General features: G+C 50.1%; 2 long non-coding RNA genes across 2 annotated transcripts; both read right to left on the bottom strand.

The window, feature by feature from the left end:
• Window positions 1-5,563: 5,563 nt before the first annotated feature.
• LOC115561764 (uncharacterized) lies at window positions 5,564-6,367 on the bottom strand. Its single transcript, XR_003979969.1, has 3 exons — window positions 6,193-6,367; window positions 5,909-6,011; window positions 5,564-5,710 (listed from the first exon to the last, which is right to left on the bottom strand). It is a non-coding gene; the product is annotated as an uncharacterized LOC115561764 (long non-coding RNA).
• A 2,292-nt stretch (window positions 6,368-8,659) lies between these two features.
• LOC115561765 (uncharacterized) lies at window positions 8,660-10,031 on the bottom strand. The gene is made up of 3 exons (XR_003979970.1): window positions 9,908-10,031; window positions 9,078-9,239; window positions 8,660-8,870 (listed from the first exon to the last, which is right to left on the bottom strand). It is a non-coding gene; the product is annotated as an uncharacterized LOC115561765 (long non-coding RNA).
• Window positions 10,032-13,579: the final 3,548 nt, after the last annotated feature.

Raw genomic sequence — 13,579 nt, 5'->3', positions numbered from 1 at the left:
GCACGGAGCCACTGTGGCAGAAGAAACCCTGCTGACAGGGGCCTGGACCACACAATGGAGCATTGACAAACAGAGACCAGAACCACAGCGTCGTCACCGTTATTACCACTATTATAATCACTAGGCTTGTTTCTTGGAAAAATATTTAACACGGCCTCGAGGTCAACACTATGACTTCAGGGAGACCCCTGACCATCTGCTTACCGTCGGGGGCCGAGGCCCCGGGGAAGCTGCAGTAGGCCCCGGGGGGACACGCCACACACACGGCAGCCGAACCGGCCCCTGTCTGCCCGCTGAGGGTCCCCGCCGGGCAGGCCAGGGGCAGGACTGTCCCGGCCGGACAGAAGTGACCTGGAACGACAGCAAAACCTTTATTTTATTAAGAGAATCCAAGGACTGCCTTTAAGCCACAGGGCTGAGCTCTGTCTCCGGTGAGAGACAGTACATGGCCGTTCTCTGGGTTTGGGTTTAAATGAGCGCCAGAGGATACCAGAGTGACATTCCATTTGTACCGAGGTAACCTGTTAGGTCTCCATCAGAGAAGGCATTGTCCCTGTTTGGGTGTGCTGACGGACAGAAGAATGGAAAGGGTGTCCAATAAGTGCAGCAGAGAGGTGTTGCTATGCAGTTTTGTGATTAGAGATCCCATGTCATGATTTTTTCGGGTTAATAATTGCATTTTGGGTTACTACTAGAATAGGGTTAGATGGCTGTATGTAAAAAAAACAACGTATTATTGTCACACTGTTTGTCTGTTTAAATGTTTATGTATCTCTCCAAAAAACAATTTCAGAATCTTTCAAAAACGTTCTGTTTTGTATCACGTCGCTTTAAGGGCCATTAAGAAACAATCCCTGGATGGATTGACTGGTGGATGGGTGTCGAAATGAGCTCAAGACTTGAGCTCATTTCGGGTCCATGTTTTGTTTATGGAACTAAAAAGCTGCAGTAAAGGGCAATAAAGTGTGTGTAGCTTTAGTGCAGGTTTGATCTTGTTGTTGGATTGAGGTCCCTGGCACGGGGTCTCTGACCTGGGGGGCAGACTGAGGGTTCCACGGTGGCCACGGAGGGGCAGGCTGTCCCATTGAGGCACAGGAGGCAGCGGTCCCTCCCGGCAGAAGGACTGTAGCTCCCGGCCTCACAAGGACTCTCCGTAGCACTGCCAGCCGGACAGCTGTGGCCGGGCGGACACAGGTATCCACGGTGACCGTCCGTGGGCTTTGGGCTGGAGCTTCCGCCCTTGCATACATAACTGTGGGGGGGGGAGAGCATGTGAAGCATTAGGGTAGGTAGAATTGATTTAGGGGGACTTCCTTTGTGCACAAATCCTTTGTGATGCAAGGACGAAGATCATTGATTCATTAAATCATTGATTATTAACCGGGGATACATTCCAAATTCATTGTGATAGATGTAACGCGTAAAAGAGTCTACGTGTTTGTAAGGAATAGATCCACTTTATTAAGAGAAATGAGGAGGTGGTGAACCGAAAGCCTTCACATAGGCTCATTGCGCTGTGTACCCGGCATGGCATGGCTGAGCTCCCGACGGCTCTGCCAGTGCGGGCCTGTCGCAGAACAGTCCCGGCGGACAGGGCGCACATCCCTCGACCCCTCTCTGCCCCGGGGACGAGGAGAGGGTGCCCGCTGGGCAGGGCAGCGGAGAGCCCAATCCGGCGAGACAGTAATGACCAGGCGGACAGAGATGGATGCTGCTGGAGTTCCCCTGCAGAGAAGACGTATTTGTCATTCTCCCTGCGCTGCTGTGCACCAGGGCCATGAATCATCCGTTGGACACGGTAATACATAGGGACGTCACAACAGTCACACAATGAATGCGTCAACAGCACCTGCTGCACGTTGGTTAAATTGGGGCTGGTGGATCCGGCAGGACACACGTATCCCGCCTGGCAGAGTCCCGAGGGCTGGGACAGGCCCGGCAGCATGCAGAACGTTCCTGATGGGGAAAAAAAAAGGTCAAGCGCACACAAAAGGTTGGAGGACAATAAACACCACGTGGATGTGTACATTTGCATTGCACTCGTGTCTATAGCCTCGACTGCTATACACAATGTATTCTTTAAGAGCCACTGTTTGCACGTACACATACACGTTCACAGCAACTCGACAGTTAAGGGTCGACGTGGGCCTCGCAAGGACACGTCTACACTTAAAAATGATTGACAGAGGATCGAACCCCCCAGTGCTGCACTTGCCAAACAAGCAGGATTGCCTCCTGGGCTGTGCAATACAATTACACCGGTAGAGGAATTTAAATCTTTAACCTCATTTGAAAAACACGCGTCGACCCTTTTGACGTACGGGTCGAACACAGGTACAGCGGGCTCACCGGGAGGGCATGGCAGGCAGGCGCCCGGGCTGGAGGCTCCTGGCTGGTTCTGCACCGTTCCTGGAGGACAGGGGAACTCCAACCCCAGCACCAGCCCTGCAGGGCAATAGTGGCCCCGTGGACAGGGCACAGGCTGCACTGTGCCCTCACCTAGTTCACAACATGGAGGTCATATAAAGAAAGGATGGAGCCCAAAATACCAAAATACACACTTTCTCTGAATGGTCGGTCGATGTATGGATGTTGTTTGGACCGATGGATGGATGGATGGATGAATGAGTTCATGCATTGGTGGATGAATATAAGGATGAATTGATGGATTGATGGATGAATATAAGGATCAATTGATCAGTGGATGAATAAAATTCATGCATTGATGTATGGATGGATTGATGGATGGATGGATTTGAAAGACGAATGAATTAATGCATTGAATAATGGATGGTTGGATGACTGATTGGATGAATTGTTGTATGGTTTTACAGATGGATTGGATAGATGAAAAGATCGGATCGATTGGATGGAAGAATCTACGAAAAGGTGGATTCAGCCAGTCGCTCATTCAATCATCCATTTCCGTGTCGGGACTGAGGAACCCTCGCCACCTCACCTTGGCAGTGATGCCCAGCGGGACAGGTGGAGCAGTTGTCCTGGTGGGTGTTGCCTCGTGCAACGCTGAAGGTACCTGCAGGACAGGGCAGGGGGGCGGCCGCCCCCCTGGGGCAGAAGGAACCAGCAGGACAGAGGGCCCGGTCGGCCCTCACGGAGCCCCCATCGCAGTGGTACCCGGCCCTGCACTCCCCTGCAGCGCGAGGAGGTAAGTCAGGAGAACGAACGAGAACATTCCCCCTGCGGGCCTTCTGTCTTGATTTCCCACTCGACTACGTGTCGGGAAAAAAAAACGGCCCGGCAGTCATTTAATCAATCGGCGAGATGCGCCAAACTGACACTCGTATTGTCTCCTAATGACGGCTGTCTGGCTACATGACCAGGCTTTCAAGAGAGTAATGGAGTTGCGCCTCTCAAACGCACAAACTCTGTCCGTCGAACAGGAGGCCGGATGGCTATCTGTCCGCACCATTACCCGACAAAGACGCCACAACGTGTTTTGGCTTTTTTTTCAACCAAGATGACCATGGATCTGAGGGTCTTCTGCTACCTGCGATGGAGCCCCGCCGGCAGAACATCCCCGGGGGACAGGGAGAGCCCGTCCTGTGGTCTCTGGGGTTGGGTACCGTGGCCCCCAGCAGGCAGAGGAACCCGTCGGAACAAGGCCCGGACGGCTCCACCAGACCCTCGGCCCCGCAGAACAGTCCGGCTGGACACGCCAGGCACTCTCCTATCGACACACACACACACACACACACACACACACACACACACACACACACACACACACACACACACACACACACACACACACACACACACACACACACACACACACACGTGTTGACCAGCTGAGATGATGTCTGACCGTGTGTGTGTGTGTGTGTGTGTGTGTGTGTGTGTGTGTGTGTGTGTGTGTGTGTGTTTCATCGTCAATTTGGCAATAACCAGTGAAACATATTAAACAATACAGAATATATTCAATATTAATAGAGCTACAAATCAATATCCAATAGAAAGCAAAACACAAATATGAGGAAGTGGTGTTCCTGCGACAGAACCAGGACGTTTTTTGTGTGTATTTTCCGACGCTCACCGGTGGCGGTAAGACCCTGGCTGGGGCTGTATGTTCCGGCAGGGCAGGGGCGGGACTGGCCGTCGGGGCGGTCCCCAGGACATGTGTGGCCCGCCGGGCAGGGCTGGGGGCTGGCGGCTCCCCTGGGGCTGGCCCTGGTCAGGTTGGCCCTCGGGTTGTGGCAGAGGAACCCAGGGGGACAGGGCTTGCATTCCTTCTGCCCAGACGAATCCTGGTACCAGCCTGAGACGGATGGGGAAGCAAGCGCACAGACGACAACAAGACAACAATGGTCAGAATGCTTGGAGGGGGGGGGGGGGGTTCTGCTTGATGGCTAATTTGGTGTTTACCACGCTGGCACGGCTTGCACTCCTGCATCTCCCTCCCTCCGGTGGCGTCCAGGTAGGTTCCAGGAGGGCACGCTGCTGGCACGCTGGTGGCCAGGGGACAATAGTGACCCATCGGGCACAGACCTCCCGCCCTTCCTAAGGTTGGCGTAGCACTGTGCGATCCCTCCAGACAATAGAAACCTGGAGAGGGCAGGGGGCGGGCAGGTTTACTCCCTAACTTGTTAACGATGGAACAAGTCCATGGAACAGCTTGGGTGTCTCTGAAGACACTTAATCAATGCGATGATCTGTAGTGCAGTGCGACTGGCAGGCGTCCAGGAGTACCTGGCAGGCAGGGCCCAGAGACCGCTGAACGCCCCGTCTGAGAACAGAAGGAGCCTGGATCACAGAGACGGCACTGAGAAGCGTTCACCAGCCCCCCGCGCCCGCTGTCATGGAAGAGACAAAGCCCCCCCAGCTCAAAACATGACAGGCTTGCCAGGCAGCGGAGCAGGAGATGAACGGCGTGCAAAGTTAAGTCCAAAATAAATCCTTTGATGCATCGACGTGGGAAGCTCCTCTTATCTTGCATGGTAGAAATTAAATAATGAAGCCACCAACGTATTACCATACAACGACACATACCATGTTCTAAAATGTATACGGACACAATCTACGATCTCAATCTACGGGTTGGCTCCTGGTTCAGGGTCTGCACCTGAAGGTCCCCTTGGGGCAGGGCTCCGGGGCCGTGGCGCCCAGGGGACAGAAGGAGCCGGGCGGGCAAGGGCCCCCGGTGAGGCGGTCGGCCGGCGTTGCTTCAGTGGCCCCCCCAGTGCACACGTAGCCCGCCGCACAGGGGCCGCTCGGGGACGTCCTGCCTTTGGGTCCAACATCCAAGCAAACAGAAGTAAATAATATGAGTAGTCATACAACATAAATTGATTAAAAAAATATATATCTATAAATTTAATTGAGTTTTCAACATGGATCCTTTATTTCATGCTACTATTTAGTTTTTATGCAAGTTCATTAGTATTCTAAATATTAATCTTTATATTATTTTAGATTTTAGCATTTAATTGTATGGTATTATTTCCATTATTGACTGCACCTCATTTGGAATTGCAAGACGTGGATTATGAGAGGATAATCTATCCACAACAGCAAAGTGTTGATGCCTTCCTACCTGCTTCTTTACAGAAATAGCCGGGGTCACAGCGCAGGCAGTGTGATTCATTCACCAATCCAGATTGGTTGCTGTAGGTCCCCGCGGGACAAGAGCGCTGATTTTCCGATCCACGGATACAATAATATCCCCTGTCACAGCCGACCGGAAGGGTCGTACCTGATGCATTGATGGGATTACATAAAAAAAGGTTAACATTGAAATATGGCACTTAGAAAAAACACTTCAAAATGTGAAAGAAATTGAACAGTGAATCTTGGCTTTTGGGATGAATAATTAAACTAGAACAACATCTACTGATATCTAGTTCTGGAGCTATGGCTATTCTTATCCATGTCTAGGCAATGCGTCCAATACCTTGGTCTGGACAGTAGGAGCCAGCAGGGCATGTCTCACAGCTGCCCTGCCCTTCTCTGGGCTGATAGCTGCCTGGCTGACACGCTGTCTCTCTGACACTGCCCTGATACATAGAAGAAAAATACATCAATCACAGCGCTTCTATCTTAAAGGATGGTAGGGTAAATGAACAAAAATCGAAACAAATAAACCTGCAAATGTCACTGTAAGGAGAACATCCAACAGCCAAAAACAGGTTACAGGCTCAGATTTTGGCGGATGGTCGGCAAATAGACCGGACTGACCTTCTCACAATGGTGTCCAGGCTGACAGACGTGTTGTTTGGGTGTACCGCAGGTCTGTCCTTCAGGGCAGTAGTGGCCTTCAGTACACTGACCAGTGGGCTGAGTGAGGGCCGGTTGGGCACAGTAGAGTCCTGGTGGACACGGCCTACAAGCTTCCATGGTAACTCCACCCTGGGAATCTGTAAGCCCATAACATGTACATTGCACCAAAATCAATTATTGCCATCCATGGGAATCTGCCTGCTGGTTTGTGTCTCTGACTACTAAATGGCTCGGTGACTCAAACACCGGAGGGCTCCGATTCGTTGTCGATTCCTTGGTTGATTGAATGGACATGTGAAACACAAGATAGACCAAGTTAACTTAATGAAGACAGTGGTTGATTAATTTCCCCCCCCCACACACACACTCCACCACCAGGCTCTTGTACGTTCCATTTGATGGAGGTCGGTTGCTCATCAGCTAACATGAACTCGATTATGTCACTGAAGCACTTCGTATTGTAATTATTTATCCCCTCCGCAGGGAGAACAAAAGCCCCTTTTAGTAATATATTTCCATGCATCTCTGAACAGGGAGCTTTAACTCCACTTCCTCTGCGAGCCGATGGAATAGAATGGAACAAATGCAGTCCAATAACAATCAGATGAAAGAAATGCCTCCCGCTTCTGTTCAGTGTTGTGTCTGCTCAATTATTCATCTCCCGCGCATCACAAACAAACGCAAAGACCAAGCCGAGACCTTCATCCTGCCCGATGGGTCTTTTGGCAAGGCGGTACGTGACACAGTTGCTCTCATCTTCACACGGCGAGTGCTTCGCCATAACCACAGCACACCTCGACCCGCCCTGAGGGTTATGCCCTCTGAAGCCTCTCTCAGTACCTTTGATGGTTCCGACGGGGCAGGGCAGGGGTTCGGGGCTTCCCCGGGGGCAGTAGTGTCCGGCAGGGCACGGGAGGGCGTGGGGGTCCGCGGAGCCCCTGGTACAGTGGTAGCCTGCCCCACAGAGACCCCCCGGGGCAGCCAGCCCAGTGGTGTTACAGTAAGAGCCTGCGTCACAGGGCCGCGGCTGGGAAGACCCTGACGGACAGTAGAAACCTAGAAGCATGCAGCGCATTAAAGGGATATTTAATGGAATAATACTGGAAATTTTGCAGAGTTATTGAATATTATGTTCAGTAAAGCATGGATAATGCAAAGGATGAGATTCCAATGCATGGATGTCAAATGGGTAAGTAAAGATTGATGACGGTTGTGGGCAAGGTTGTGCAGTAAGTAAATAAATCGTGAGTCATAATCAATAGCATTTTAGACCTAAACCCATATTTAAGCATTGAATATATATATTGCATCGATAAATGTTAGATTCTGATTGAAATTCTGCTTCTGGTGATATGCTTTCTACGTTTCTAACGGCAATCAATAACATATTCAGTATTTATTAGGTATAAACATGGGTTCTCAGTCTGGAATTACGGACCCCTGGGGCAGATGTCTCCCTTGTGTGTAATTGAAGCGGGAGCCGAAGCCTTGAGACAGAGCATCAGCTGGCTGAATAGGAGGTCAGAAACCCTCATTGACTGCATGCTCTCATTTCCCCATCCAGCTGGACCTGCATGCTCAAACAGGGTCAGAAGGAACAGAGGATTAGCTTTTTCCCCTGACATTGCTCCACGATCAATAGGCAAACTTACTTTATCTAATTAGTCAAGACACTTGAACTCATTACAGACTTCATTTAAATGTGCTTAACAAATAACTATTTCGATTTTTTTTTTAAACGGGAAATTTAAAGGGTACGGCAAGTTAAAGAGTAAAAAGAATGATCTGCAGGATGGGGTTTTTCATTATACATTGCTATATCGAAAAGAACTGCCTGAGCACAGGTGTCGCTCTGTGAATGGTGCGTTATCTGAGGAAGCTTTCTGTGTTTACCACAGACATCAGGGCTGTTGAAGCAGGAATGATTGCGGGTCCATAAGTACTCCAGCGCTGTGGTATTATCTGCCACCGCCCGGATCAGACAGCTGAACAAGGATGGGTTGGCACGGGGCGCTGGGCTGTCTGCACCCCCAAAACAGTAAAACCCTGCCAAGCACGCGCCTACAACCAGAAGATAGAGGACAGGGGTTCAGCACATTTCATTTATTTATCGGGTGTGCAGCCAAAAGCGCAGGTCCATGGCGGGGCAGATACTAAATCGCTGTTTGCAGTTTTACACACCCATTAGACTTCAGCCGAACACGAAGCCGGCAAAGAATCACATCCCCGGTACATTCACGCTAGCCGTGTTTCGCTTGGATAAAAAGTTATGATTCTATAAATGTTTTATGGTGCGACTGTAAATATGAACCAAAATCCCTGCTGTGTGTCCTTTGGGCTTCGAGAGGAAATACTGTGTGTCTCTCTGTGTATGTTTGATTGAAATAGCTGGTGAACGTTGGGTTTCTCCGGTCAACCTGTGGGCTTGGGAGCTCCAGCAACGAGGCAGTACTCCCCCGGGGGACAGGGGAGACAGTGGGTGGGGGAGGAGGCCCCGGTCTGGCGGAGGTAGCTGCCCATGGGGCAGGGCTTGGGAGAGGCGCTTCCCTCAGGACAGAAGTGACCCTTTGGACACAGATCTCCGTAAGGCTGGGAGACAGGGGAAGCTTCGCTGGCTCCCTGAGTACAGAAATGACCTAGAAAAAGAAGGTTGGAAACACGAAAAGGTTAAGTTGCTATTTATACGTTACGTACCGGCGTAATGGTGGGCCAAGGATATTGAAGAAAAAGCTAAGCTAATACAGCCCCGTCTATTTTTAGTTCCAAGGGGGCTGCAGCACACGAAACAAAATGATAGCTTCTCCCACTGTTCACCCCAACATAATGAGATCGGAGATTGAAACCTGGGCTGCAGGGTCCAGACGGCTGGGTCAGACCGCCGCTGTTGCAGAAGGAGCCGGAGGGGCAGAGGGAGCAGTCACCAGGGGCTGTCTGATTAGGTAATGGACCCACACTGCCTGGGGGGCATGGAGTAGGAAGCCACGCACCCTCCATACAGTAGAAACCTAGAGCAGGCAATTTAAATTCCAGTCAATTCCCCCCACAAAAAAGCCTGGGTTTGGCATCTCTCGTTAAAGTGCCAGTGGACTCAAAATCATATTGTGTTGGTCTTCTATGGTCTTGGACATAGGAGTCTCTGCCATTTTGTCTCTGTTACAAAAATAATAGCGTCATTTAGAAAATAGCTTTGTTGTTTTGTTGTTGTATTGCTTTTGCCAGTTCCCGCCAAACAGTTTATGAACTGTTTTGCCCCCTTCCCAACAGTCAGGTCCCATTCTTTTCATAATGTCAGGGTGCCTTTTTAAAGGCACCCTGACATAATGCAGAGCCGACACCAACACTGAGAGGGTATGCTACACTATGTGGTGCGTGTGGACGTGTGGACGTGTGGACGTGTGGACGTGTGGACGTGAGGAGCTCTGTCTGGTCAGCTGTTTATGGATTCGCCTCACTCCGAGACAGGCTTAAGCCTTTCTGACACGTGTAGGATAACGCCGCGGTGTGTGCGCCGCGTTTTATATACAACAATGTTCATTGTACCGAGCGGTTAAACTCAACGACGCGTAGGCTACTCGCTAAAAACCAATTAGCACGGTGTTGGAGTGAGCCGTTACCATAGGGATAACACCTCCCCCATCCTTCCTAGAACCTTGTGTGTGGGTTGGCTGGTCACCTGGTGGGCAGGCTACACAAGTCGACTGCCCAGCGGAGGCCTGGAATGTTCCAGGGCTGCAGACCGCCGGCTCAGCACTTCCAGGTGGACATGCATGGCCCGGTGGGCACTGGCAATCTGTACCACACGCACGCACACACACACACACACACACACACACACACACACACACACACACACACACACACACACACAGACACACACACACACACACACACACACACACACACACATCAGTGTGTCAGACACACCCATCCCCACCATTATAGACCCAGTGAAGTGATTGAAAAGAGAGAGGGAGACAGACACAGAGAGAGACAGACAGAGACAGAGATAGTGATTTAGTGATTGAGATGGAGAGACAGACAGAGAGGCATACAGACAGAGAAGCAGACAGAGAGGCAGATAGAGAGGGATAGATAAAGGGATAACGGGATAGACATAATGACAGATACATACAGTACATCAACAATGTCTATATACAGGCCATACCTGTATATAGACATGTATATAAAGTCCTATAGAGGTAGACTAGAAGGCAACTATGGGAGTTGATGGATAATAAGGGCGGTCAAAGGGGCGTCGTTGGAGGAGTAAGAAAGAGGCAGCTCCCCCTGCAGGGCACCAGGTGCTCGTCTTTGACGACAAATTGGAAAGGAGCTGAAGACTATTAATGGTGCGTGGGCCATTTCATGCTTCGTTAAACATAGCGTCGTCTCCCATGATCGGTCGTGGGGGGGGGAAATGGAGGAAGTAGTATTTCAAAGAATCTCGACGCAGCCGGGAAATTAGGAAGAGGTGGGAGTGGCGCTTTGATGCAATAAACCTCGCCATGGTTTGTAGTTTACGATCAGACGAACGCCTTTGGTGGGTAGAGAGAGTAGTTACTCCACGGTTGAAGGTTTAAACAAAAAAAGCAGATTTCAAACAATATATTCCCCTTGGAAGTACCTAATAAGATAAGATATATACGTAAGGTATCACGATTAGGCATTAGATTAGAACAGACGCTGAAATATAAACCTAGGTCACAGCAGAATCTCTGGTTTTACACTGCTCACTGCACTCTTTCATTCTTATTCACTGTATATTTATTTATATCGGGTGATTTAGCAGATGAAACCATAAAGCATGCACTCATGGGCCACAGCACAATCTCAATCTGTGACACAGGCTAGCACAACCAACAGCTCGTGGTTGGCTCGTCTCTGTGTCGGCAATTGCTATAAAAATGATGACACGTGACATCAGCTGACCCCGCAGCCGACAAGGTTGCCTTTGTTGTCCATCGGCCGACGGTACCGCAACACCTTATTGATAGAAGTCGATTTACTGCAAATAAACATTGTGTATGGCCATTGATTTGAAATGAGATGAGCACCAATGAACTGTGTCTGTTTGTGTGTGTGTGTCTGTGTGTTTGTGCGTGTGTGCATTCATACGTGAATGTATACGATTGTTTGTGTGTGTGGGTACGCGTGTGTGTGTCCAAATGTGTATGTGTGTGTGTGTGTGTGTGTCTGTGTGTGTGTGTGTGTGTACGTACGTACGTGCGTACGTATGTGTGCATAAATATGTGTGTGTGTGTGTGTGTGTGTGTGTGTGTGTGTGTGTGTGTGTGTACGTATGTGTATAGGTGTATGTGTGGGTGTGTGTGTACGTATGTGTACATGTGTGTGGGTGTGTGTGTATGTGGGTGCATGTGTGCGCGTACGTGCATGCATGTTTGTGTGCACCTGGAGGATGGTCAGACAATGAGCCCAGTGGACAGAACCATCCCTGGGGACAGAGGTGCTGGACGGAGGCCTGAGCCCAGGAGGGGCAGTAGGACCCAGGGGGGCAGGGTGTACAGGCGCCCAGAGACGCAGCCCCAGACCGGCCCTGGAAGGTTCCTGTTAGGCGAGGAAAGCCTTGATGAACCAGGACAGCGTGTTCACACTCTCCTTCGTCCCCCACTTTCTCTCCATCAGTCGCACACACATACACACACATACCTACGTACGCACATAGACACATGTTCAGAAAAACACACACACAGACACACACGTGTGCACCTAAATGTCAGTTAACGTTAGGTATGTTTTGATTCCGTGACTACATTATTCGCTCTGTTAAGTACCTAGCTATTAGGGGGTTATTAGCTAGCTTTTAAGGTTGATGTTTTTACTGTGCTCCTTTAGGTTTTACAACTTTGGTCTGAGTTCCGGATATAGCCAGAGCACAGTGCACCTTCGGGAGGATTTCATTCATAAATTGTAGTTCCTTAGAAAGGCTACGAAGAACAACTCTAGACAGTACATAGAATAAAACCTTGAACAAAATAAGGCAATATGGCCTCCTCACGACGATACAGTAGCACATGTTATGTTGCAAGGACACAGATCTCATTATAAATGAGATCTGTATTCTCTTTTGGGGACACATCAATAATATCACCAACGTATCTCAAGTGATCTGCTGTAGCAGGCACACAGCCATTAATGGTAGCTAAAATAATAAATCACTTAAGGCTATCACTATCCATATTCACCTATTTTACAGATCAACACATCCACAAATGCAGCACCATGAATTCTCTGAAAGTAGGCAACGGTTTCACCACTATGCAGGATGCAAACCTTTAAGATGTGTTGCATTTATGCTTCTATTAAATATATACTTTCAATGACATCGAAATATAAATAATCGACGTTGGGTGGGTACACGTAGCTCCGCCCCCCCAACCCCCCCGGGATCTGTGCCCATGGCGATATGGCAGAGTCCTTCTATGGATATCTTACCACCGGGCTGATAATAGATAACCCACCTGGGGGACAGGGGTGCGGGACTGCAGTCCCGTTGGGACAGTAGTGGCCCACTGGACAGACGTCTCCGTGGAGATGACCCGTGGTGGCATTGCCCAGGGGACGGGAGGGAGATGTGGTATTTCCTGTAACGGAAACAATGGACCTTTATTGTATGTCATTGCTTATTAGATTAGCTCGCGGGCTGAAAGGCCAGGGCCACCGGCTTTCATTCCCGATAAGAAAAGACCGCTGCGACCATCACTCAGAGATTTGTTCGATAGAAATGCCCGGCACGGCTGAACGGAACATAACAGAAAAAAACAAAAATTGTCAGCAATGCAAAAAAAAAAAGCTGATTGTATGTTTCTTGGCTTTGTTGTCGATATGGAGTCACGGGAGTTGCAGGAGTCCATTAGGGATCAGTGGAGTCTGCGAATGAAAAGAATTACAAAGCGGGAGCTGACGGTACAGAATACTTCTGCTGGCTCACCCCGGTGCCCTGTAGTGTTACCCCGGGGCGCTGGGGTTGTGGATCCCTGCGAGCAGAAGAAGCCGGGATCACAGGGCCCGGAGGGGCGGGACAGGCCCACCCCCGCGCAGTAGTGCCCGGGCCAGCACGGCTGACAGGCTGCCACAGACGTCGCCCCTGGGAACGGACGATGAACAAGACGAGGTTGTGTCTGAACTATAGTGTCTGTTGGAAGGGGGAAACTTTATGCAGGTCTGTGGCACGGTATGAATCGACAAACATGTGACGGTTACCCCACCCTTTGATGGGATTGGAGCGGAACCTTCTAACATGCATAGTCGTTGCATCCCAGCTTCATGTTACCTTCCAGGGGGCTGAACGTGCCAGGGGGACACGGCGCCATGTCTCGGGCCCCCG

The sequence above is a fragment of the Gadus morhua genome, chromosome 16 (genome assembly GCF_902167405.1).
Source record: "Gadus morhua chromosome 16, gadMor3.0, whole genome shotgun sequence".
NCBI classification, from domain to species: Eukaryota; Metazoa; Chordata; class Actinopteri; order Gadiformes; family Gadidae; genus Gadus; species Gadus morhua.
Note: the sequence above shows the minus strand (reverse complement) of the source record. Positions and strands in the feature narration are given on the sequence as shown.